At 36.2% G+C, this 23,201-nt stretch overlaps 1 protein-coding gene across 2 annotated transcripts in view; it reads left to right on the top strand.

Annotated features, from left to right (window-relative positions):
* Positions 1-23,201, top strand: part of GREB1L (GREB1 like retinoic acid receptor coactivator) — a 272,153-nt gene that overhangs the window by 93,856 nt on the left and 155,096 nt on the right. For both annotated transcript variants that reach the window (XM_053664384.1, XM_053664385.1), the window contains exon 2: positions 21,581-21,683. The gene's annotated coding sequence lies outside the window, so the exon portion shown is untranslated. The remainder of the gene's footprint in view (positions 1-21,580; positions 21,684-23,201) is intronic.

Below are 23,201 nucleotides of genomic sequence, written 5' to 3' on the forward strand. Positions count from 1 at the left end.
TCCCAGCTCTACTTCAGTCTCACACTAAGAGGAGCCTTACACACACTTGCAAGAATACTCAACCTTCACATACAAAGTCCATTAACACTTTCTGACCACTTGGTCTTCCTTGAGCCTTGAGTGTACAGTGCTGCAAAGTTAGCCCTCAGGGATGGGCCTACAGAACAGATCTGAGTGGGGCCTTTTGGTCATGGGATTTCAGGATTCTGTGTATCTCAAGAATGGTTTAGAGGAATGATAGACTCTGTGTGGCTATATCCTTCTTCCCCTGTGAACCCCCATCCTCTTATGGAGAGCAGTATAGCAAGAGGTAGACCAGAGCAGGGTAGCTATAAAATACTGGCAAGACATCCTTGATAAGGATTTCTGTGCCTGGTTACAATGTCTAGTAGTGGGTTTTAAAAACATAAGAAATATCTTTAAATGATTTTAAGTGAAAGAGGTTTAGTAGTAAATATGCAGACTGATCTCAATTATGTGAAGGGAAAAGGCTGAACTAGAAGGAAACATGCCAAAATTTTAAATATAATTGTCTCAGTGCTGAGATTAGAGAGTTTTTTAAAAAGTACTTGAGCCTTGACTGGTGTAGATCAGTGGATTGAACGTCATTCTACAATTCAAAAGGTTGCAAGTTCAATTTCAAGTCAGGGCACATGCCTGGGTTGCAGGCCATATCCCTGGCTTCTCTCCCTCTCTCGCTCCCTTCCCTTCTCTCTAAAGATAAATAAATAAAGTCTTAAAAAAAATCATGATATATAAACTTAACTTTAACTTAAAAAAAAACTTGAACTTTTACAATAAACAAAGCTCAAAGTGAGCAGAAGAAATGAAATAGTAAAAATCAGAGCAAAAATAAAGAAAATAGAGTCTAAAAAACAAGACAAAAGATCAGTGAAACCAAGACTTGGTTCTTTGAAAAGATAAACAATATTGACACACCTCTAATAAAACTCACCACAAAAAAAAAGAGAAAGGACCCAAATAAATAAAATCAGAAATGAAAGAGGAAAAGTAACAACTAACACCAAAGAAATACAAAGGATTGTTAAGAATATATTATAAACAACTATGTGCCAACAAATTGGACAATCTGGACTAAATGGTTATATTTCTGGAAACACGCAATCTTCCCATATTGATCAGGAAGAATCAAAGAATCTGAATAGATAGATTACAACTAATGAAATTGAAGCAATAATCAAAAACTCCCAGCAAAGTCCTGAACTGGACAACTTCACATGTGAATTTTAGCAAACATTCTGAGAAGAACTAACACCTCTCCTTTTCAAACATTGCAAAAAGTTCATAAGGAAGGAAGATTCCCTTGAATTATCCTAATTTAAATACCAGATAAAGGCACTACAAAGAAAGAAAATTATAGGCCCATATCCCCGATGAACATAGATGCTAAAATCCTCAGCAAAATATTAGCAGACCAGATCCAGCAATACATTAAAAGGACCATACACCATGATCAAGTGGGATTTATTCTGGGTGCAAGGTTGGTACAATATCTACAAATCAATAAATGTGATGTGCTGCATAAACAAAATGAATGAAAAAAACAACATGATCCCATCAATAGATGAAGAAAAAGCATTTAATAAAATCCAGCACCCATTTTGGATTAAAACTTTCAGCACACTTGGAATAGAGGGAATATATTTCACCACAGTAAAGACTATATATAACAAACCCACAGAAAATATACTCAAAAGGTGAAAACTACAAGTGTTTCCTTTAAGATCAGGAACAAGACAGGGATGTATGCTTTCACCACTCTTATTCAACATAGTACTGGAGTCCTAGCCACAGCAATAAGAGGAAGAAGTAAAAAGTATTAAAATTGGAAAGGAAGAAATAAAACTGGCATTATTTGCAGATGATATGGTACTGTATATAGAGAACCCTAAAGACTCCACCAAAAAAGTACAAGAACTGGTAAATTCAGTAAAGTAGCAGGATACAAAAAATACAGAAATCAATTGCATTTTTATACACCATTCATGAACAATCAGAAAGACAAACTAAAAAACAATTTCATTTAAAATTGCATCAAAAAATATGTAGGAATAAATTTAACCAGAGACGTAAGAGACCTGTAGTCAGAAAATTATAAGACATTAAAGAAAAAAAGAAAGAAAATACAAATACGGTAAGTAGAAGCATATTATAATGTTCATGGATAGAAAAAGTTAGCATCGTTAAAATGTCTATACTATCCAAAGGAGTGTATAGCTTCAGAGCAATTCTTACTAAGATACCAATGGCATATTTCACAGAGCTAGAACAAATATTCCAAAAATTTATATGAAACCACAAAAGAACAACAATAGCCACAACAATCTTGAGAAAAAAGAACAAAGTTGGAGGTGTTATGCTACCTGATGTCCAACTATACTGTAAGGCCATAGTTATCAAAACAGCATGGTTTTGATAACTGACATAAAAACAGACATATAGATCAATGAAACAGAATAAAAAGCCCAGAAACCCACACCTTTCTGTTTAATTAATATTTGACAAAGCAAGCACATACACCAGGTTAATGATAGTCTATTCAATAAATGGTGTTGGAAAAATTGGATACATCATGCAAAAAAAATGAAACTAAACCACTTTCTTACACCCTACACAAGAATAAACTCAAAATGGATTGAAGACTTAAATGTTAGACTCAAAACTATAAAATCCTAGAAGAAAACATAGGCAGTAAAATCTCACATTTGTCATAACAATTTTTTTCTGATATATCCCCTTGGGCAAGGGAAACAAAAGAAAAAATAAACAAATGGGACTACATTAAACTAAAAAGTTTTTGCACAGCAAAGAAAACCATCAATAAAATGAAAAGACAACCTACTGAATGGGAGAACATATTTAACAATGATATAGTTGATAGGAGGTTACTATCCAACATTTATAAGGAACTTATAAAACTCAACACCGAAAAGATGAACAATGCAATTGAGAGCAGGCTGACAACTCTGAGGAATGGAATAGGAGGATGGAAGGATAAAGTTTAAAAAAAAGAGAGAAAGAACTCATGGACAAGGACAATAGTGTGGTGATTTCAGGGATGGGATGAGGAGGAAGATGGGTAGATGGTGGAAGAGGATATAGAGAGTATAAGCGGTACTGGAAAAATACAATAAAATTAAAATCTAAAATAATTGGGCAAAAGACTTGAGTAAATACTTCTCCAGTGAGGACATACATATGGCCAATAGATGTTCAGTGCCACCGATTATCAGAGAAATGCAAATTAAACTACAATGAGATACCACCCCCACCTGTCAAAATGGCTTTCTTCAATAAACCAACAAGGAAAGATGTTGTCAAGGATGTGGAGAAAAGGAAACCCTTGTGCACTATTGGTGGGAACGCAGGTTGGTACAGCCACTGTGGAAATTGGTATAAGGTACCCCCCTGAAAATTAAAAATAGGTCTGCCTTATGACCCAATAATTCCACTTCTGGGAGTATGTCCACAGAAACTTGAAACACTAATTCAAGAGAATATATACACCCTTATCTTCATTTAAACATTATTTACAATAGCCAAGATTTGGAAGCAGTCCAAGTGCCCATCAGTAGATGAGTGGATAAAAAAGATGTGGTACTTTTACACAATGGAATACTGTTCAGCTATTAAAAAAAAAAGAAAATCTTACATTTTGTGGCAGCATGGGTGGACCTGGAGAGTAGTATGCTAAGTGAAATAAACCAGTCAGAGAAAGGCAAGTACCATATGATTTCACTTATATGTGGAATCTAATGAACAAAATAAGCCAACAAACACAATAGAAGCTGATTCATAGATACAGAGAACAGACCGATACCACTCAGGGAGCAGGGGTTTTGGGAGACTGGGTAAAAAAGGTGAAGGAATTAAGATAAAAAAAAGCCCCAAACCCCTCATAGACACAGAAAGATTTTGGTGATTACCAGAGTGAAGGTGGGTTGGGGGAGGTAGAAGAGGGTAAAGGGGGGATAAATGGTGTTAGAAGGAGACCTGACTTGGGGAGGTGAACACACAACACAATATACAGATGATGTATTACATTAAATAGAGTCATACACCTTAAACTTTTATAATTTTATTAACCAATGTCACCCCAGTAAGTTCAATAAAGAAAAAAATACTTGAACTTTTTCTTTATTCACGATATTTCCCACAGTGAGCATGCGTTACATTGATAATCAGGAGAAAAATAATATAAAACAATCTCCTACAGTTTTGACCAAGAGTGTTAATAAATGCAGCATAATACTGCAATAATTGGTTTTCTTTATCATAGTTCTCAGGAGGTTGAAAAAGATTACTTTTTTACTCACTTTTTGATCTTTAAAATAGCATTTATTGCCTTTCTTATGACTAAAGCCTTCACAATGAAAGTTGTCATAAAAATTGGTAGAGGAAGTCAGTGTGGGACAGTGAGGGTAGATCTTGGTTTGGATCGCATCCTGTTTACTAGCTGTGGATTTCCTTGGGGAAATCTTTCAACTTTTCTGAATCTCAATTTGTTGTTGTTGATGTTTTTGTTTTTGTTTGAAAATGGGGATAAAATAGCTACTTCCTAAGATACTGTGGGGTGTCATGGTAACAGCACAAAGACTTGGTGTGCAGTAGGCCATTGGTGTTACTTTTCTCTCTGCTAGTCCCTCCCCCATTCTATGACTTGTGAGCCAACAGTAGAACAGAGATAGAAGTGCAGTGTTTCTCGGGATGTTTGCACATTAATGGAAAACACATATAGCAGATGATGGTGAGCAGAGAACAGTATTCAAACTAAGTACAAAGAGTGAAACTAAGGTGGATGTATTTGTGCTTTGGGGAGCGTTGACAATTCATGTTTTTAGTCTGGTGAGAGTTTCATCCAAATAAATGATGTTTAAGAATGTACATTAAAGTAGCTCAAACCAAAACATTGAAATAACTCAAACCAGAAGTCCCCAGGTGCTATAATTGAAGTTTTTATGATGTTGGAAACATTTGTTACCTAGGTAGAAAGACATACACAATAGACAGATCTTTTCAGAATTCACTTAGAGGTTGGGATGGGGGTGTGTATTAATTTTAGCACAGAGTGGGTTCCTAGCCATAGTCTCCTTATTGCGGTAAGCCAGGGAAATGCGTTTTTGAGAAGCAAAAAGTAAATCTGCCCATCTTTAGCTTTGGTGTTATTGAAGGCATTGGCAAAACTAGGACATGAGCAATTTCCTTTTGTTCCAGTCTTTGTATAAGTGACTGAGGAGAGTGATCTGGCACAAATTACAGAAAGCCTGAAAAGGTGTAATATTATGTTTAGAATGCTCTTAAAATTACAGCTTTTTTTCTCCCAGATCTTTTTTGTCGCTGCCAAATGACAGTGACTCATTTTGATGATGGCTGAAGAGGTGAATTCAGGATTATTGGACAGAACACTACATGCTGCTGTGTTCTTGGGACTTTCTGAGCATGCCGTCTTCTGTTCTAACTGGCAGTAACAACCATGTCTTGCTGCTGGTCTCTGGTAAAAAATAGTAGGTAATGTTTCCAGAAATTGTTTTAAGTTGCTGAAAAGAGTATTTACAGCAATTATACTGCCATTATTGTTACCATTACTTATTACTATGACTTTTTAAAAAATTCTTCTTATTACTATTTTTAGCAACTTTAAAAAAGATTTTACTTATTTATTTTTTAGGGAGAGGGGAAGGGAGGGAGAGAGAGAGGGAGAGAAACATCAGATATGTGAGAAAGACATCGATTGGCTGATTGGTTGCCTCTTGCATGCCTTTAACTGGGGACTGGCCTGCAACCCAGGCATGTGCCCTGACTGGAAATCAAACCAGTGACCTTCTGGTTCGAAGGCTGGTCACATCCTAATGAGGATTGAGTATATGGTGAGGGTATTTTTATTCCCCCTTCTCTGGTGAGAGCCCCTGAAAATTCACTCTGTAACTCCTCTGCAGCAATGGACTAGCTCTGACCCCAGGGTGAGGCAGGGGGTGAACAGGCTAGTGCCTGGGACAGTTAAGGAGCTCTCTCAGAAGGCAGGGTACCAGCTCCAAGGAGAAGGAGCTTGGTTCTTGGAGTGGGGACCTACCTGGTCAGGACTTCAGGTTGGTGAAATAGCAATGCCCAGGCCGCCCTGACTCCAAGTGTCTGGGGCCTTGCGGTGGCTGTGAGGGTGCTGGTGGAGATCTTTTAGCAACTTTCTTGCTAATATATTTTTTTTAAATCCCCTGTCCCAAGCTGTATAATATTTTTAAATAATTGTAAAATCATTATACAATAAATTTGTAATTATAAAACAAATATCAGTTTATGAAGTGTTTTTCATTCAACTGAGAAGCATGATCTACTCATAGTTCTTTCAGCTCTGAATTAAAAAGCTATTGAGCTGATGAGCAGTCAGTTTTTGCTCTACTACTGCTTATGTCTGGGTAACCTTCATTAAGTTTCCAACCCCATTTATCTGCTTCATATAGAAAATGGAGATAAATTATGTCATTCAGGATTTGTGTAAAAGTTAAATAAGATAATACACCTGTGCAAATAGCCATTGCAGAACTTAGTATATAGTAAGTAAGCATTTAACAAATGTCTAGAGAAACCAAATCTGTTTGATTAAGCCACAGCTAGAGAAGGAAGTTAAGGCTAAAAATAATAATAGTGATCTAGGCCTTAAATTCAGATGAAGTCCCCATGGTCCCTAGGGTGTCTTATCAGGTTGTTTGCTTCTGTTTTTCACCAGGTATAGACAGCATATTGATCTTAAAAGTTCTGCCTTTTCCTTCCCAGATTCTTTAAATTATATGCCTCTTATAAAGTGGTCTAGATTCTTCCAAAGAACTAGTGTGACCTTGACAAGGCCCACATCTGGTGTGGTAACCCAGTTGTAATTGGTCTATACCTTCCCATATCTAAAATTTAGAAAACTCAAAATAATTTAAATCTAATTAGTATGAAATTTGGATACTTTTTCTTACATATTCTATTTTTTAGCTTCATGAAAAGGGAGCAATAAGTAAACATGTCAATGTTAGAGATTTATTCCAGTTTATTTTTGCCCAGTTAGACAGAGAAGTTGCCATAGAGGTTATAAAGATTGCGTTTTCATGGGAATGAAACTTTTTTCTAGTCTGAAGCTTTTGGTAAAATGATAGTACAAAGCAACCTTATAATATAAATGTTAATAATTTCCTTTGTAAGATGAAAGTGGAATGCTAGAGAGTAAAGGATTTTCCAAATTTACATAAACAGTGAGGACCATAGAAAGAATCTGAACTTTGATTATTCAACTCTAGAATTGTAGCTTTCAAACAGTGATTCTGTATCAGGCTCTGGTGGCATCAGAAATAAATGAAATATAGAGAATGGGTTCACTGGGGAAAATATTAGTTATAATAATGTTACACAAATGGCAGCATTATCTAGTCTGCATCTTGGTAGACAAATAACCAAATATCTGCTTGTACTTCTCTTCTATGCTCAAATGCAACCTAGAAGTTGAATTGAGCGAAATAATGACTACACTGCTCAACACTATATGGCAGAGAATATTTATCATGCTGGCTTGTTATGAAGGTATAGCTGTATGTTTTTTTGGCCTGCTATTAGCTAGTAAATTATAATAAATTGGGAGAGTCCATTGATAAGTAAAGCTACTTAACAAATGTCCTTAAACAGGGAATTGGTTATAACTTATGGTACATGTATATGACAGAATTCTGTAATAGTCCTCAAAGATTGTCATAGATTTTTCCCCTAACATAAGAAAATATAAATTGGTAAATAAAAAACAGCAGTGTATATAATATAATATTTACTTTTGTGAGAGAAATTACACGTATATACCAAAACAACAAAAACTAAGAAAATGTAGGAAAAATGTTGAAAGGAATTGTTTTTGTTAGAATTAGGTTTGGCCATGAGTAACAAACAGGTATGAAATAGTGGCTGATATAAAATACATATTCTTTTTCTCTCACTTTTAGAAAATTTCAGGGGAGACAATCTAGGCCCAAGATGGTCCCAGGCTCTTTCCAGTCTTTCGCTCTATTATGCGTGACTTCCATGCCTAAGTACACCTTATGGTCCAAGACTGCTTGAGCTCCAACCATCTTGTCCTCGGTCCTTCCTCATTCTCAGTAGTAGTTGTATATTCTTTTTATAACAGTGAATGTGTTGGGTAATATGTAATTTAGTGATTGTACTATGTTGCTTTTCATTAAAATGTCCGTTGATTTTATTTGTAATAATTTAATTCATTGTTAATGCAAATATCTTTTAATTTGATATAATAGATGTCCCTAAAATAATAATGTAAGAATAAGACTACTGCTATCTTCAAAAAAGGATTTGTGTTCTCTTTGACCTGATCATTAAACAGGTTCTTCCCATTTAGAAACTTCCCTAGCAGTAAAAGAGTGGCATTAACCAGCCTGTTATTTCTCTGAACGTGCTCTCATTTCCCATTTGGCACATGTAGCCTTTTGGCAGATGTCTGCTCTTTTTTTTCTTTTTGCACCTAGCTGTCTCATATTTACAGACTGGCCTTGCCACAAAATCCAGTGAGCCATTCGGTTTATGAAATAAACCATAAAACTTTGAGTTTCTGGGGCAACTGTTAAAAATTAGAATTTATAGTGTGTCTCATAGGATTTCTTTGAAAGGAAGTAGAAATAAAAGAATACCTTATTTAAAACAAATTGTAATGACACCTTATTTTCTTAAGGTGTCATTCTATTCTTAAATTCCCTCCTGTTGGGTGCAGGAGTTAGTGACATAGCATTAAAAAAAAAGAAGAAGTTCAGTCTGTGATTCTACAAAATTACACATACAGGAACAATGCACCACTTCCTTCACTACCATATTCAAACAAATAGTGTGATATTTACTCAAGTGCTCAAACAAGAAACTTCCCAGTTACTCTAGGTTTTTCCTTCCCTCCTTACATCTTATGTATAGTGGGTCACTAAATTCCATCATTTCAGCATCCTATATTAGTCTTGAATAGTCTTTCATTGCCTTTTGCCAGACCATTTAAATCATCTTCCCAAGTTTTCCAATTTTTGTCTGTTCCTTTTCTTTCCATTCCAGTGTCTTCCAGTGGGTCCAGTGATAACCTTTTTGAAAAACAAATTTGATCTTGTCACTCTTTAGCCTACAATCTTCAAGGACCTCCCTTTATCTGTTAATAAAAAAACATTTTAAGCCTAATTTTTTAACTTAGCTTCACTCTGTATCCTGATTCCTGCCATTCTGCTTTCATGCACTCTAGGACTCAGACATGCTAAGTGACACTTCTTTTGCCCCATAGTTCCTTTAGGTGGAATGTCTTCAACCCCATCCTTTCTCTGTCATACAAACTTCAGTTCCCCCTGCCTCACTCTCAGGCTTCTTCTGTGTTCTCTGTTACACTTTGTTCTCTATTACATGGTATGTAGTTTTCACATCAGTCCTTCCTCTAAGCTGTGAACTTCAGGATGGTATGGTCTAATTTACAAATCTATCATCAGCATCTCTCAATGTTTGGCACCTATAGGAGCAGAATTAAGTATTTTTTGAATTCAGTGGAGATAAAAACAGCTACACTGAATGTGTCTTGTGTATCCCAGTAAGACCCCAACATGCAAACAGAGCCAAGACAGCCAGGAGGTAAAGCTGAGCCTGAGGGGGCAGAATGAGGCACACATAGAACTGCAGTAGTTTAAAATAGATGCCTGAGAAATTGTCTGTTTCCAGGCTTGTGTCACCCTGGGCTTCCCTGGTCTTTCTTGCTTGTTCTGCCTAATTTCCTCCTTCTTTTTTGTCAATCACTCAGAAGTGTCCATTTAGCTCAATTTATTAGGCCTATTCCTTTTTCAGTACCAAAGACCCGGCGATTACGTGTGTGTACATGTGCATTTGTGTGTGTGTCTCAAGATAAACCCCAGAAATAAAGCTGTATGTTCCCACTTAGAGAGTTGAACTGGGGAAGAGCAACAGAGAATGAATAATAATCTGCTGCTCTGTGCTATTTGCCAAATACCAAGATTTACATTTAATCCTTTATAACACCCTGCAAGGTGTAGGCATGATTATTATCTCTACTTTACAGATGAGGTAACTGAGGCAAAGGGAGATTGAATTACATACACTTTTGGAAGTTGAGAAGCTGGGATTCAGTCAATGCATGTCTTAATCCAAAGTAAATTCTATGAACACAATTCTAAATATTTGTCATGGATCACATTACCACTGATCCTTTTTTTACAAAGATATCTCTGAAGGGCAAAAGAATGAAATGTTTGTTTTTCCCTGAGGTTTTGTGAGCACTAGTGGGTTTTGTTTTGTTTTGTTTTGCTTTTGGCTTTTTTGTTAAAGACTTAATTTTTTGGAGCAGTCTTAGATTTATAGCAATAGTAAGAGGAAGGTACAGAGATTTCCCTTACATACTGGTAGGGTTTTCTCATCAAGGATTATAATAGGCAAGAGGATATTCCTGTTGAACTTGGAATTGAATCTCACAGACCTCATTGCTTTTCCCCCCAGGGACTCTGGGTGGTAGGGACAGGGGGAGAGGAAGATTTGCTTGACCCTTCCTGGATGTTATACAACTAGCTGGCCTAGGGTAGCACCTAATAAATAACCTTACTCAAGTTCCATTCTAACCAGTTAAATGTTTATTGACCTTGACAAAAGCGTATATACAGTGTATAATAAGCATATAAAAATGACAAGGATTGGTTCTTGCGCCCCAACCCCCACCACACACACACACATACTCTCCTGTTGAGAAGACTAACCATTCACAAATTCACTGTTAACAACAATGTGGAGTTGTTGATGATGTGAGCCCTTGAAAAATTTCTGTGTCCTGGACTAGTGCAGGGACACTTTAGAGTCCCTTCTGGGATGTCTGCCTGAATTCCCCACCTAGCCTTCTCTGGAAACCCTGTGTTATATTCTACATTCAAAATACTTGGCATCCCTGCTTATCCACAAGGATTTTCCCAGTTTTTTATCATGGATATAACTCTTTTTTTCTAGGTCTTAAAAGGGGTAATCAATCCTGTATATAGCTCTGTAATTTAAGAAAAAACAAAACTAAGCCACTCATTGCACAACATGTGGGTCTGGCAATGGGCCAGCCATCAGTTGCTCTTCTTAGTTGGAGGAGCAGCCCCAGGATGGTTCAGGCAGTGGCAGTCCTTCCTAATAACCATGCCAAGGGGAGCCCCAGTATGAGGGCTAGCAAGCCTCACATTTTGGGGATTGGAAGGATAAACAAATATTTTCACAGGGCTGGTCCAGAACTGAGTAGTCAAGGTCATTGTGGTGCAAATAGAACTCATAGTGTCAATGTGTCCTGGCATCTGGGCTCTAGTGGCCTTTTTTGGCAGCATCTATAAAGAACACAGAGCATGCTGTAACCTCTGCTGTTGATACTGGGTGTGCACTTACCAAGTTTAGTGAGATTTTTAGATCTGTTTCCATTTCATGTAGATTGCTTTGAAAGTGGAACTAGGCTTGCATTTTCTGTGGATTGGGCCTTTGTCCATTTTACTTTGCTCCTCCACTTGAAATGACCTTTCGTGCTCCAGTTCATTCATTCCACCCAAGGAGAAGGCAGGTACTCACAAAAAATCTTAAATGGGCTTTGGTTTTTTGTTTTGTTTTCACAGATGGGGCTAACAAAACATAGACATATCTAAATCTCTCTGAGAAAACTTTACTATGATGAGTCTGAAAAATAACAATATAAGGAAGTGTTGGGAGCACTTTGTTCTTTGAAACACTGATACATATTTTTTGATGGCAACATGTATAGTTTTGGTGGGTTTTTTCCCTCAAATAGCCATGATAGAGGTAAGAAGTATTAAATGACTATAAGTATAAAAAGTATCAGACTTTTTGCCCTGGATGGTGTGGCTCAGTAGATTTAGCACTAGCCTGTGAACCAAAAGGTTGCCAGTTCAATATTCAGCCAGGGGACATGCCTGGGTTGCAAGCCAGGTCCCAAATTGGGGGCAGAGGCAACCAATTGATGTTTCTCTCTTCTTTCTCCCTTCCCTTTTCTCTAAAAGTAAACAAATAAAATTTTTAAAAGTATTGGACTTTTCTTATTTTTAATGGAAATGTCCACCTATATACAATATAGTGTATAACACTTTCAACAGTTATATCACTGTTGCATGGCTTTGAGAATTTTCTTCTTTTAAAGTAGACATCAGGCTAATTTATCTGTAGAGTTTTTAATCTGGCTTCAAAATCAGTGCCTTGTCATTAGCAAACTTCACTTACTAGTTTTAGTCAAGTCTAAGCCACACAATGGTTGAATTGGTGACTATTATATTTGTTTAACTGCTGTAAAGTAAGTTTGCAACAATAGATGCTTGCACTTAAATAGGCCTGCAGAGCATTGGGGCCCTATCAATCATGCAGAGATTTCCCTCCTGCTGTCTCTTCTGATGGACAATTCTGCTGATGTGGATATTCAAAAAGAAGGGATCAGGAAGAACAGATGATGGATAAAGACAATCTTCTGTCTTGAGAGGAAATCAGAGAAATCCTTTTAAGGAATTTCTTTGTCATGGTGTCAGAAGATTAATTATGCTCGTGTGAGAACAGCTTTCCATTGGGTGAAAAGAGACATTACCCTTCTGACTTGTGACAGAATTTCAAAGAGAGTTAAAGATTTCAGCTACTCTAAAATCTTCTTATTCTGTTGTCTTCTCAGCATTCTCCGAGACTGGTGGATTACATCCATGACATTGTGATATTCAACAGGGAATTAATGAATTGGGCATTTTTATTTCAAGCAACTCCTCCTTCTGTTCCTCATGCATATCTGTCCAGAAGCCTTAGTACCTGAGTTACATCAGATTTTAAAATAACATAATAACAGCATAGATGAAACTTATTACAAGCCAGGAATGGTATCATCTTGTAATGATGTACAAGAAGAGATATGGCAGTACAACCCAAAACTTGTATAATAGATTAGTAAACACAGTTTTTAACAAGATAAATACTGTGATGTCCTTAAAAAATTCAACCCTTAATTGTATAATCTAGGTGTAAATAGTGATAATATTTAAGATACTACATTCTTCATAAGCATAACAAATCAGTATTCAGAAAAACCTTTGAAATTTAGAGAAAAAATACATTGCATAAAGCATAACAGTAGTAAAGTTGTTTCAAATAACTTTATTTTCCAGCCAACTGAGCCCTAAAATTTTTTTAAAAATATTACTTTAGTGACAGATTTTCCTATAATACATTACTTAATACTTTCTTTTAAATCAGCAGTCCCCAACGTTTTTGGCAGGGACTGCTTTCGTGAAAGATAATTTTTCCATGGACTGGGGTGGATGGGAGGATATGGTTTTGTGAGGATTCAAGAGCATTACATTCAAGCTCACCTTCTGCTGTGTGACCTGGTTCCTACCTGGCTGGACCAGTACTGTCTGCAGCCTGGAGGTTGGGGACCCCTGTTTTAAATAATGCACATTAATTGACCCAGGGCTCTAATTATAAAGATGTGCTATTGTGCTACCCTGAAATACAGCAATGTCCTCAGTGGCCAAAGTATTGAGTGCAGGGCTGTTTGCTCTTGTACTACGTGGAGCAGCCATATTTGTGTTTTTACTGCTTACTTCTTGTAGATATGGAGACTGTTATGTTCAGATGAGTTGTCACTTCTACTAGAACCTGTGTATCATGTTGCTGGTAGACTGCTATTTTTGCTTTAAACTTGAGGGATACCCTGTACCTAAAATACAAATCACTCATATTTCTTTCATTGATTCACTATAAAAATGTATATTTCTCTTATTTCCAGGTACTTAACTGATTCTAGGTTGAGGCAGTTGAGGTGTCCCAGAGTGTTGTGTCTGGTAGGTTGCATTACTGTGTATATGTGCGCATTTGTAGACATGCACACACATGCACATATACATGTGTTCATTTATTAATTGTATCAAATGTTAATACTATGTATAATGTATTATTTCAGTGGCTCAGTGAATATGTATCACCAGTTGCACACTTTTACATTCAAGCCTTCAAATAGACTGCAGTGACCGTCCCACTCTAAACACTCTTTGCCTCCTTCCCTGGGCCCCCAGCACTGCTACTGTGAAGTGGTAGCTTCACTAAATAAAAATCTAAAAATCAACTACTAGATTGCAGGGGGACAAAAATCTTTAAACTGAGCATTAAGTATTAACTGATGTTAGTAATTACAACTTTTGAAGAAAATGTAGTAATTGTAGGACAGGATTCAGGTTATTGTGACAGTCACAGCCAAGGCCAAAAGAGTGAGTCTTATTTTAATTCACAATTGATCATGACACTTGGAATAAATTTGAGTCCAAAATTTAGGAGTCTTGGGTTTCAAGCAGGATCTAAAATTTGATATATTACCAATCCTATTTTCAGTTTGAGTTTTGAAGATGAAAAAGGGATAATTTTTATGAAATACACAAAGCGTTTAAGAAATAATTCCAGGAAATGAAAGTCTTGGAATAGATGCAATCCCCTTTTGCCTTCCTTTATAAAGAGGAAAACATTTTGCATTTTGTCTTCCTGAAAGAAAAATCATCTTGCTATGCCACTCTTGCACTCTTAGCAGAATGAGTTAACTTTTGAGAGGGCTTTAGTTAAAACTGGTGGTGATTCATCTCCATGACTTACCACATTTCAAGACAAAACTGTTTATTAGTTAATAAAAATATAGCCAGTTATAGAAGTGCTTCTTTGTCTTTCTCACCCTTCCATTAAAGGAAAACAATCAATTCATCACCGGCAGCATGAATTCAGTGGAAAAGAAACTTCAAGGTTTCTCCTTCCTAAACCCTTGCAGAGTTTTCTGGGTCATTTGTACCTAAAATATGTTGCCAATGCTCCATTAATCTTAGTGATGGTTTTCTTTCTTTCCCTTCAAGAAGATAGTATGAGGGAATATTATGAGGGAAGAAGAGAAAGTGTGTGTTTTTAAAAATGGATGTGTAAGTGAATATAGAGGAAATTCATTTAATATTTTGTAGCCTGGCCTTTTTGATAATGAATACATGATCAAAATAACAGTAATTGTTTTGTGGTGTATTTTATATTGTTTGCTAGTAGCATATAATAGCTTCAGCATTAAGAGGAATGTTTCAACAATTCGTGAAGAAGATATTGGGTGCCTATATACCAAGAAGATCTTCAGTCTAGAAACAAATGGTGTGTCAGACCAAAATAATATGAGAAGATAGATGAGTCAAGGACAAAAAATGTTTTTCTTAGGTTATGTTGTTTTAAATTTGAAAGCTCTATCACTTTGCTTCTTATACACAATGATTAAACGGGAAAATAAACTAATCTAAGACTTGAGAAGTTCTCAGCTTTAAATGAATCTTAGGAAGACCTTGATTTTAGTCTCTATAATTGATTTGCATTTCTTAAAATAATTTCCTTAATAAATCGTTTTCCATCTCAACAGTGAGAGAATGCAAGATGGACAAGGCTGCATTGACCTTCCCTCTTGATCTTCTCTGTTGATTGGCAGGTTTCAAAGGTTAAACTAGCTACAGATGAAATGTAATCATTAGTGACTTGGTTCCTTTCCAGATCCCTCTGGAAACTGCAATAGCCAACTTTGTTCATTTATAAAAAAAGAAAGAAAAAAGGTCATTCCCTGAGCAGTTTAGAATGGGAAGCAGCCGCAGTCTCCTTCCTTCTTGCTTAAATAAACAAGCTAAATGGAAAAATAAACTTTACTTCTTCACATCTGGTACAAAGCTTCCTCTTTTGTTGAAAGTTCACATGCTCCCTTTGCTATGCCTGGTCGTGTGAATCAGGTGTCTTCCTTCCTTCTGTAAAGTCACTTGTGTAACTACAATAAGGAAAAACCCCGACTGTTTTAACAGTCCAGAAACATCATTATAAAGTCCTTGAATTGGAGATAACATCAGATGAAGTTCAACCCAGCCTTCTACGCATCTGTTAGTAGCAGGACCTAATGATAGTGACACAGCCAAAAAACTTAAGCAAACAAATTCTGCTATGTCCCCCTTATATAGAGTCATATTATACTTATTTGTTTGCATGAACTCTATGTGACAAATTTTTTGTTTCCATTTATGGCATGCACTGACTTTGGCAACCCAGAGTAGCATGTTTCAGGCAACAGTACACCACTGAGTAACCACCAGGATACTGCCAGTCATCAGACTTAATCTCTGCAGACTTCTCAGAACCCCCCTTCCTTCTAGCATCCATTCTCTAATAAAAAACTTTAATAATTGGTATTTAACAATATTGCAATTGTTTGTCCAACTTTTCCATGAAATAGGAGTATCATTTGCAACCACCTTTACCTCAGAACTTTACAGACTAGATGGCTCTCATTACATAGTTGAGTATTCCACAATATGAATGTGAAGAAACAGACCCTTCGTATATCACTGAGTCCAATTATCATTAGTTAAAACTTGATTAGAGGCCATTTTTGAGGGGAAAAGTAGAATACAAAACCTAGAGGAATTGGGTTTTTTCTTTGCATTTTAAGCAAAGTGTCATGCCAGGTATTTTTATGAGAACAGTATTTCTTATGAAGGTGTTGGAATTCTTATGTTTGTTTTTAATGCTCCAAATAATTGATTTTTTCTAAGGTTTTACAGTCAAAACCTAGACTTGATAAACAATGTTTAATTCTTTTTTAAAGCTCCGGGTTCTCCATAGGGCCAGCCTGAAAGGAACAGGTAAAGGTCAAAGGCCATGGGCATCCAGAATTTGGTGGAAGGTAGATGTAATGCTTATCTCGGGAGCAAGTGGCTATTGTCATGGCAAAATGTCCTTTCCTAACTCTCTTGTGTTCTTAAGGGCCTCCTTGGCAATGAGATTAGTAGGTACCATTATTGGTTTGTTTACAAACTATTTTCCAAAGGAGGAGATTGAAGCACTAAGTAGACAAGTATCTAGTCCTAAAATCAGACTTTGAAGTTTTTTCCTCTACTTTTTAATGTTTGGTTAATTATTACAAACAAGTTACCTGTTTAATAATCATATACAGTTTCAATCTCTTCTCTTCTTTTTAGTCCAAATAAATGGTTTTCAAACTCTAATGTCATAAAGTCATTTGGGATTAGGGTTGCTAAAACTGGCAATTGTTTCTGTTATTCAAAACGCAGATTCCTGAGTCCTTAGAACCAGTGACTCATAAACCTTTGAGAGAATAAGGAATTGACACAGTAAACACGTTCTTCAGGTAACCCTGATCCATCTCTTGAACTAGACTTTGTGCAAAACACCAATCTCAGTGATTCTAAACTGAAGAGGTGTCTTAGTATCCACAGTAGTTTTATCAGGAAAAATCAGTAGTAATTGCAACTAGGTTTTCTAATTTGTTACATTGGGGTCAAATACAGCAAATGTTGCAGCAGTTGCTGAAACAAATGGGAACACCCCTTCTATTCTTCTTCACTATGACTCTTGATTTATCATTCAGCACCTTCCACCACTTCCATCATCACCATCTGACCAGCAAAATGACTTTCAGGGCCTCTCTGGGCACACAAGTAAGCAGGACTGACCCGCTCCACCTCACTCAACTATAGATTGTCACCATCCATAGCTGTGACTGCTGTTTCTCCATGCTGTTTCTTCATAGGATTCCCTTTGGTTTCTTCATTTTTTATCAAACAATAAAGAGCAATTTGTCTTCCAATTCATGCCAGTGGGCCTCAGACCTAGCTTCATTTGGAGGTTCCTTAAATTTTTCTTCTCAACAAAAATTTTCCCAGGGTTGGTAATAGAATGAAAGGTTATAACAGAGAATAAATATCTTATTTCTGGATGAAACTTTGTTATTCTGTGTTAAGTTTTAAATCTGTCATATTAGAAAATTTAAAGTTTAAAAAATGCAATACTAAAGTCAATTATTTAATTCTGTAGAATCATATAAAAGTGAGGTAGAAATTCCCATTTCTTTTAGTTTGATTTATATAATAGACCAGAAATGATTTAAAAATTGTTTTTCAAATCAGCCCTGGCTGGGTGCAGTTGATTGGAATGTCATCCCATACACCAAAAGGTTGCAGATTCCTAGTCAGGGCATATACCTAGGTTGCAGATTCCATACCTGGTCCAGGACTATACGGGAGGAAACCATCAATGTTTCTCACATTGATGTTTCACTCTTTTTCTGTCTCTCTCCCTCTCTGTCTCAAATCAATAAAAAACATATCTTTGGGTGAGGATTTAAAAAAATTGTTTTCAGCCCATTCTTTTTGGATGTCATTCTAATCTCAGAAATCTCTATTTAGGGATTTTTACAATTTTTTATATAAGTTAACTCATGTTTAACCAACCTAATAATCCTTAGTTATCTCTTGAGTTTTAAATAAAATTAGGATTATAGTTTGGACCATTTCACATACTCTTTTCTAGAGAACATAGTATAACTTAGCTTGAAGAACACAACATACAGGGTTTAAAGCATATAGGTTTGAACCTCAGCACTGCAAATTTTGTCAATCAAGTCACTCAATCTTCTGGAGTCTGTGTGCTCATCTAATGAATACAGTATGTATCTCAGAATGTTACTGTGAGGATTAAATGAAGTGTATCAAACCTGCTGGTATAGCCATAAGGTGTTATTTAGAAAATTTTGTTTAATTTAAATTCTGGTTGTATGTAATGACAGTTAGGAAAACTTTCTCAACCTTAGAGAAATACAATATTTTTTCAGTCTGTTATTTTCGTAAGTTTTTCTTTGACCTAAAATGATCACATTCCTATAAAGAACTACACCCTAAGACATTATAATTGTTTCATTTTTATTCTCATTGACTTGTTTTGATCCATGAAAGGTAACCTAACTGATGAACCCCAAGGGCAGCTTATCCTTCTGGCAGTTGACCTACTAAGTGGTATGGGTTCATTTGATTGTATATCTGTTTTTTCTTTGCTTCCTTTGCATGCTTCTGAGATCCTTGCCAGCTCCCTTGCTCCCTACTGCCACCCACAGAAGCTTATGCAATAGGAATACAATGTGGTCCCCATCACCACAACCCCTCACATAGCAGCACGATAGAAAAAAATATTGGTTGTGGAGTCAGAGAAATGCATTTGAGTAGTTGGCTACTTGTGAATGTAGTAATCTTATAAAGATTAACTAAGATAATTTGCATGAAAGAACTCTATAAAGTATAAGGGCATTATTTTTCCTGAGGTTAAGAATTTGTATAAAGAAGACTATAAAACTTATTGTGTGCCTAATATATGCCATTACCTTTTCTATAACTCTATAATGCAGGAGATATTATTCCCATTTTAGAGATAATCAGCCTCAAGCCACATGATTGTAAAGTACTAGAGCATGATTTGATTCAGAGTCAAAACACTGCCTGTTTTCATTGGAGCAGCAAAGGCCAGGCCATTCTTGGTCCTGCCTCTGGGCTATCAAAGAGAGAGGGTGGAGTGGATGAGACAATGAGAGGAGACACTTCACCAGTGAACTCAGCAAATATGGAGCTATCTAAGAAAATACACTGCTACTGACTTGATAGGGCATATTTCTGCCACTTTCTATGTGACAAAACTGAAAAGGCCAGAGAGGTCATGGCACTGAGGAGGGTTTCTTCAGTTGAGAGTTTTTTTGGGTGGTGGTTGGGGGTGGAGAGGGGGGTGTTGCTCTTCTGCAACCAACTTGAAATGTCGCTCAGCCACATGTCCCCTTATCTCCATATTTACTTTTTCCTCTGTCAAACAAGGAAGACTGAGTTATATTTTTTAAGTAAATATTTTTAAAAATTTAAACCTTATTATAATTTTATCATTATATCCTTTTAAACCTAGAGGAACTGTAAAGCTAAAAAGTTTTTCAGAGTTCATACTAATTGAGGTTTTCCAGTGTTTTTCCACTTGAGTGTAAATGAAGTCAAAGTTATTGCCTGGTTTGAAGGCCCCAGGTGACATTAGCCCCATGATGGCCCTGTTAGGATTCGACAAAACAATGTATGGGAGCTAAAGTACTTCTATTCTTGGTGAGCGGTGATTATTATAATCAACAAAATTGAGTAGACATGAAGAGAAATTAATTTTCAAAATGTAGAAATTATAGGAAATGGTTTTATTGTTATATAATACCTCAGTTTTGGCTTTAGGCTTTTAAGACTATTTATCAGAGCCATTTTTGTCTATCTGCTTATCTGCTCCTGATAAGGGGGTCTCAAATACATTTGTAAAATTTTAGAATGATGGATGGTGTATACACCTGGAATGTTGGAAGGTCATGTGGTCAAATATTACATATGTCAGTGCCCATGTCTTCTTACAGGACCTTTAATAAATAATTATTTATATTTTGTATCAGTATTATTCGGCCTAGCAATATGGATACTTTAGTGAATAAAACTGATCAACGATATTGGAAGTTACTAAATTTACTGAACATAATTCCCTAACCTCCCTGCCCCTCAAAAAGAAAACAAAACAAAAAAAAACAACAAATGTCAGTCTTATCATCTTGAAAATAAAGGTTTTTCTTCCACATTTTCAAATTTAAGCATCTAAGTTGTATATGAATTTAAACTTTGCAAGAAAAGCAAAACAGGCATGTGAACTGATGGAAATTGTGCCAAAACCTAATGCTTTGCTTTTTTTCATTTTGGCAATTCATGCCCAAAAGTGTTACTTATTTTCTTTGTAAATGATGCAACAATATGGAAGAAAAATCATTTACAGTTGGAGAGATCTGAGTTTTTCTTGTTGGTATTTAAAATAGCACTAATGCTCAGAGTGGTAAAATTGAAATGATGTGTGTAGCAAATTTTAAAGTCATTACAGGCCTTTAAAATGTCAAGAAGATTAAAAGGGAGAAGGCTGGTTCATGAATTTTGGTCATGAACACATTGTATTCAAGAACCATTTTTAGGTCCCTGTTCTCTTAAGGCCTCATTTCTTCAAACACAACTTAGGTGGATTTAAAAAAAAAATAATTATACTGAAGTACCTGATGATCTAATGAAGATAATTTCTTAATGTGTCAAAATAAGTTCTTTGTTTCTTATTTGATTTTTTTGTTGCCTTCAGCTAATCTGCTTTAGGATTCTGAAATCCAGGCATTTTACAATGCAAATACTAGCAGTGGCATTCATTTGGAATGCTGCCTTTTGTTTACTAGCTTTGCCAGACCTTCATGGCTTCCTTTGGTCATCTGGAGTCTTCGCTAGTGATTGGTACCCCTAGGCTCTGCAGGTAGCCATGAGCCTTTATAAGTGGAGTTTACAATGGGACTCACCACCCTGGCTCTAATGAAGGGAGCCACAGGGATTTTGTGGGTTTTTTTTAGTCTGTCTTGCAAAAGAGTGAAGGAAAATTGTTGCCTGGGTTTGCTAATTCTCCTTGTTTTCCACTCACTTAATTTTTACAATTAATTTACTAATTGTGGTGCAAAAATACAAATATTTTAGTTTAGGAGTCAGAATGTTTCATCTGCCAGCCTTTTACAACAATCACTAGAATTGTTTATTATTGAACCTGGAAAGGACAAAGTAGAGTTTCTGTTTAAAGTCAACCAACTGGCATTTCACCTTCATCTGTTTTTGTCTTTCAGGAGATTTTTGACCAATTTGGTTGTTTTAAAACAACAGAAGTTTATGACTGGGAGCCTTGGATTCTAGTACCGGCCCTGCTACTTCATACTTCTGTAATCTTGAGTAAGTTGCTTACACTCTTTGATTGCTCATCTGAAATAAAAAGGGAAGTGTTACCAAGGTACATATGAGATACAAGGTGATGTTTCATATTCTTCCAGCTTTCTGCTCTTTTTACTACCATAGTGAACTGTGGTGCCCTTTCACTTGCTTTTTGGGTAAGCCTTCCATGGAAAAACAAACTTGCATCTGATAATATGCTTTAATCAGCAGTCAAAGCCATAATTAAATATAAAGTATCCATATCATCATTTTTGAAGTGATATATGCTTTGTAGATTAACTCAGTTTTATAGAGAGAGGATTTATTTGCCATATTCCAGTAATGAAATATGGAGCCCATGTTTTAATTGCTCTTTATGAGGCAGTATTTCTCAGGTGTAGGTTAAAGGCCTTCCAGAGGTCATAGACACTTTGGATTTTAGAGTGATTAGGGACATCAGCAATCATCATGTCCAATCACTTGAGTTTTACTAACAGGGACTCAGAAGGCCCAGAAATGCTTTAGTAGCTCATCCATAATCACAGAATTCATAGAGCTGCCAGTAAGGCCCAAACTCCACAGACACAATGGCATATACAACAGTGGTGTTGCCCTAATTTCCTGTTAATGAAGAACAGAATGAAAGGTTAAGAAGAGGTCATGTTTGTTCCAAGTCTGAAAGCTTAAAAAAATTACCACTTAATAGTATTAGATGGTTGGTTAATCTCTACATTTTAGCTTACATATTAAAGTCAGTCCAAACCCAGGAATGTTTAATGAGAACATACTGTACGTAGACATTGAACTGAAATGATACTTCTGCAAAACTGTAGTCACAGCTTCTGCCCCTCAGTCTTACAGTTTAACCTGGAGATAGAACAAGTGTACAAATAGTGCTGTACAGTTTGCTGGAAATAAAAATGATTTTAAAAAGAGGTTTTCAAAATCTCAAAGGAGTTTTTGAGGATTTCAAAGTCCAAAGGCAGATGGACTTAAGTAGAACCTGGTAGGTCAAGTGTTCATCACAGGTCAAAGGTAAATTCAGGATGCTTTGGGAATTCACAGGTAAGGCCTTACTTTAATCAGACTGGAAGAAAAGAACTAGTAAAATAAAATTTTGGCAAGTTTTTTTTATTTTTGAGTTAATGATTGCTACTGTGGAATATTTCTCAACCAAACAGATTGATATCACTATAAATTTGTTGACCCTAACCCTAAATAAAACTTAATTGTATCTTTGACTGCCCTTGGCTGATTCCCTTTCCTTTTCCTCTGATCAGTTATTCCAAATCTCCATTCTCTTCAGGCCTGTACCCACTGCCCTTTTCTCAGCAGGTTGCTCCTTTCTTTCCCAGAAGCCCCTGAAGAGTCTTCGTAGTTGCCTTGATTTCAGCTAATGATGCCAAGCGCTTTTATCCCCAACCCTGCTTCCCCCTCAATTTCAGATTCATCTATGAAATTACTGCTGGATATATCCATTTGGATATGTCACAGCCATCTCAAAATCAATATATCTAAGACTTGAATGTATCACTGTCC

This window comes from Artibeus jamaicensis, unplaced genomic scaffold (genome assembly GCF_021234435.1).
Source record: "Artibeus jamaicensis isolate MK-2021 breed Jamaican fruit bat unplaced genomic scaffold, CSHL_Jam_final contig_354, whole genome shotgun sequence".
In the NCBI taxonomy this organism is placed as follows: Eukaryota; Metazoa; Chordata; class Mammalia; order Chiroptera; family Phyllostomidae; genus Artibeus; species Artibeus jamaicensis.